This window comes from Sander lucioperca, chromosome 9, assembly GCF_008315115.2.
Source record: "Sander lucioperca isolate FBNREF2018 chromosome 9, SLUC_FBN_1.2, whole genome shotgun sequence".
NCBI lineage: Eukaryota > Metazoa > Chordata > Actinopteri > Perciformes > Percidae > Sander > Sander lucioperca.
The window spans coordinates 38,854,600-38,859,599 of NC_050181.1; the positions used below are offsets into that span (position 1 = coordinate 38,854,600).

Consider the following 5,000-nt stretch of genomic DNA (forward strand, 5'->3'; position numbering starts at 1 on the left):
ATGTATATATTTATGCAGGAATATGACTCATGTCGTAACAAGGTTAGTTCTTCATTAGTACATGTCTTAACTCATCATTAGTTCATAGTAAAGTAATTATTAATTCAGGTATTAGTACATGATTATTCATGTACTATTATTGTAAAGTGTTACCCATACATGATGTAGGCTGCAAACTTTGCTGACGTTAGCCTGATACTAACTTAACGTTATGCTAGCAAATAAACGAGTTTTTGCAGAGCTGTGATTGAGCAATCCCACTAACTGTAAAAAACGTACAGTGAAAAACACAACTTGTAAGAGTGACGATTGGTGGCACACTAAACATTTGATTTGGCTCATTAAATTCTTTACTAACGTTATGTAATATAACGTTACCTTCATTATCCAACTGCAGCGACTCATCTGGGGGGCTTCTGCTCTTATTAGTTCGTCTGGTAACTTGCGTCCTTGGCATGATCTGTATTTAAAAATTAAACAATAAAAATATCATAGCTAAAACTTTAGTTATTTGTCTGAAATTAGCACCTGGGATATAACCACAGACTGTAGGATGTGTAACCCGATATAACGTACCTTCTCACAGTAGATAACTTCAGCGCTCTTTCTGCAGCCACCGTCAATTGTCAGACTCTTCCGGTTTAACGCAGTTTCCGGTCTTTCCGTGGGCATTCGCTTCCAATGTTCCCTTCACTGATTGCGGTGCCACGGAAGTGTAAGTGGAATTAATTTATACATATTTATAATATACATGTCAAATTTAAGAGACTTTGCTGGATGGTTAAAACACATACACGTTAGTACTACAGCTGCATCTAATGTTACGTCTCTTACATTTTAAATTGTCTGTATTTTTCAGAAATATGACATTGACAAGGACATTACTTCAGAGGACAGCACAAGGGGGTAAACATTTAATAGAATGGCTCCAGAGGGAGAGGCTGTTATCAAGAAAAAAACGCTGCCCTGTGTGCAACAACAGAATGAAATTCAAAAGAACCAGCACGACCAAGGATGGATATAAGTGGGAAGAACCAAGCATCACTGCCACACAAGCTACACCTGGATTAATTTGCCATTAGATTATACAGTGTCTAGATTGGGGGAGAAGTGACAGTAAGCAAAACTATGGGACAGTGATACTGTATTGTAGCATCCTGAGTTAGAAAGGATGTTATGTTACATAACAAAAATAATTCACAAGACCCAATCTGAATCAGATTTAAATATTTCACATACTGAAGAGAAAACAAAAAGCCTTTAGAACATCACCTGGGAAAATCTAGCTTCTGATGATGCCTACAGGTCACAGACTCAATACCGTTACTGCATGGAACATACTTTTAGTAACATAAAATGAGGGGATCATGTACAAAAAGTGCTAATCTCATCCTATATGGATGTAAGTACCCTAAAACTTAAGCTGACAGGGTGTACTTTAACCTCAAGGTCACGGAATCCTTTCACACTGAAGGTGTTGTAGTACAGAACCAAAACAGCAAAAAATATCACTTTGCATCGACTTACAGTACTCACTCTAAGTGTAATGTTCAACAATGATCACCCAGTACCTTATTACAGTCTGACAAACTATGCAATGTTGGATATTTACAGATTATGTCATATGTTACAGGAGCTGTAGAAAGGCAAACCACAGGGGTAGTGGCATCACAAGGTCCATCAGAGAGGGCTCAATATTCTCCAGGTCACACATTACATTAGCATCATGGATGAAGATTATGCACAGGTTAGGAGCTCTCTCTGTTTCTCTATCTCGTGCTTTTTCTTTGTTTTGGTTACACTGTAACAATGTCCTGCAATATTGCCTAATATTACTGATTTATTCAATCCACATTTACTGGTTTGTTGATAGGTCATTTAATTATTATGTTTAAACATTGTTGTATTATTACAATTAGGCTATGAGGGTATTAACTGGTAATATGTTGATAGTAGTTGTCATGTTCAGTAGTTTTTTTCTCAGTTTGTCGCAGGGTTTGAGGAAGAGACAAGTGGACATGATCAAGGATGGAGTATGTGGGAGCAGCCAATCATTGACCAGGGTGACTACACTGTTAAGAGAGATCTGTGGTAAAGCAGTCAGGCGACTGGAGATTAGACGGAAAATGCGTATAGGAGGGAGGAGAGCTTTTGTTGCCATAGATGAGAGCAAATTCAGACACAAAAGAAAGGTAAGGTCTGGTTTTGTATGTAAAATGGTAATCACTGTTTAAAAAAAAAGTACAGTGTATCTGGTAGGTGGACAACCATTAAGACATTTTACTTATTTTCAGTATGGACGTGGACGACGTGGACACACCTGGAGAAGACGCTCGTGGGTCTTTGGAATGGTGGATGTCAAGGGATGCCATAGACGTCCCATCTTAAAGCTTGTAAAAAATCGTTCCAGGAAGCGACTGCTCCCGATTATCCAGAAGTACATTAGACCTGGTAGTAAAGTGATAAGTGATAGCTGGAGTGCCTACAACAGGTTATCATGTCATGGTTACATTCACTATCAGGTGAATCACAGGAGACATTTTGTCCACCCTGGGAGTGGTGCTCACACGCAGCATATAGAACGGGCGTGGCGAAATTATAAAGAGGACATTTACAGATACAGAGGAAACCTGACAGAAAAGGCATTAAAGATGAACTTGAGGTTCATTGAGTGGAGCCACTGGCTTGGAAAGGAGCACAAGAAGGGTATTCTTGGACGCCTTTGCAAAGACATCAGAGTGTGTTACCATGTTTAAGTGATAGTGATGGGGTAAATACTGCAGATTACCTATCGTGTGATCAATAGTTTCAGTCTATTTAAAAAAGAAATAAAATGAAAAATAGACTCAGAGCTCCTCAGAGGCCACATTACAATTAATTAAATAAATTATAAGCATCTGATCTTACAATGTGACCCCCCAAAAATCAAGGCTTCCTTTTACAGTATATGTTCAGCTTGCTTACTGAGTAAATACTGTTGATTTACATAGTAACTGTAGCTATTACAGATTATAGGGTAAGATCCCAGTAATTCCATGGGAATAAAAAGGCTTCCTTTTACAGTACAGTTTCACTTTACTTACTGAGAATGTTTTAGTTAAGTTGCAGAACACACATGGTAAAAGTTTGTGATTTCAAAAATGTTTAAGCAGTAGCAAAGGATGTGGTAAGAGTCTGGTAATACAATGCAGATAAACAAGGCTTCCTTCCACAGTACAGTTACACTTTACTTACCGAGTACATTGTCATGTTTTCCTTGGTAACGTTGCAGGACATAAGAGGTAAAAAAATGTGACTATATGGAAAAGGGAATGATCAGATTATATGGTACAATTCCGGTAATACCATGGAAATAAACAAGGCTTCATTTTACAGTACAGTTACACTTTACTTACCGAGTACATTGTCATGTTTTCCTTGGTAACGTTGCAGGACATAAGATGTAAAAAAAATTGTGACTATATGAAAGGAAAGGGAATGATCTTTTACAGATTATATGGTACGATTCTGGTAATACCATTGAAATAAACAATGCTTCATTTTACAGTACAGTTACACTTTACTTACTGAGTAAATTGTAAAAACATCTGCAAGAACATACCCAGTATTTAAGATGTGCCATGACATTAGGGAAAACTGTTCCTGCGGGGTAGTTACCAGGTAAGTGTAAGGTAAATTATTTGATAAACCCTCTATAAATGGGTGTAGCAATGAACAACAACTATGTAAGACAAGGTAATTTATTGGAAACTACCGTCTTAATTTCAAGATAGTAATAAATAAACATGGACCGTTACCAACATAACCCTAGGATAACTACAAACCTAACTTGAATTGATGGGTAATACTGGAGGTGTTTCTAAAAATTGGCTGCCTACATTCTGAGGAAGTACACAATTAAATCTGAGTTATTACCAACCTAAACAGGTAACAAGTACACAGTACTTTGTTGAGTTGATATTTAACAGTGGTGTCTTTTTCCCTGGTAGTTTCTCTGTAATTGCATACTAATCACCTCAAGTAATTACACACTAAAATACTATAATTTATCTTATGCTTACCAGGTAAATACTTAGTAATTAGTTTGTAGTTTTTCTGCATTTACATACTTGTTACCTGTGGTAATTATCAATAACCAACTATAACGTACCATATATTTACCAGGTAAATACCTAGTAATTAGGGGACTGTAAAAGGAAGGGTTACCGATGCTTCCCTTTGAAATACATTAGTTAAAAAAACCTGCTGACCATCCCGAAAACAAACGAGATAGACGTGTCCGTACTGGGACACGAATCAATAGATAACATTACGTGACCGTTTCATGAACTGTCATGAGACTGGGCTGCATATTTTAGTAAAAAGGATTTACATAAAACAATAAAAATAAATTTAAACAGTCATGAAAAATACAAATTAAAAAGACTAAAATAAAATAAGATACAAATAATAAAAGTTATGTAGTTAAGAAATGAATAAATATTTGGTTTAATAGGTTGTAGGGACGTGAGAGGGAGGAGTGTAAAATGATTTTAATAAATAACTAAATGTTCAGAGTAAATAGGATAAATAGGTTTGGAATTATTTTTACAACTGAAATGTTTATAGAGAGCTGAAGTCCCGCCCCTTCTACTTCCAGCCAATGGGACGTCTTTAGAAGAAATATGAACGAGAGTCAATGGAGAGATAATAATTATTTGATCCTGTTTGAATTGAGCCATAAATTACACATCTGATGTTCATCAGTTTAAAGATACTTCTTCAACTGAAGAAAGTCTCCGTTTATTGTTAAACTGTTGAAGTATCAGACTGAAAATACGTCTTTAGAAAGAATTCACACTTCAATGTAGCATGAATGACGTCTGGCTGAAGATACGATGTCTATGTGTGTGTCTGTGTGTGTGTGTGTGTGTGTCTGTGTGTGTGTGTGTGTGTGTGTCTGTGTGTCTGTGTGTGTGTGTGTCTGTGTGTCTGTGTGTGTGTGTGTGTGTGTGTGTGTG

The 5,000-nt window shown here is 36.7% G+C and overlaps 1 protein-coding gene and 1 long non-coding RNA gene across 2 annotated transcripts in view; one reads left to right on the forward strand and one right to left on the reverse strand.

The window, feature by feature from the left end:
- Positions 1-5,000, reverse strand: part of LOC118495833 — a 145,288-nt gene that overhangs the window by 139,047 nt on the left and 1,241 nt on the right. The window lies entirely within an intron of this gene.
- LOC116037191 (microfibril-associated glycoprotein 4-like) overlaps positions 1-5,000 on the forward strand; it is a 19,566-nt gene that overhangs the window by 12,784 nt on the left and 1,782 nt on the right. The gene's annotated exons all lie outside the window — the stretch shown is intronic.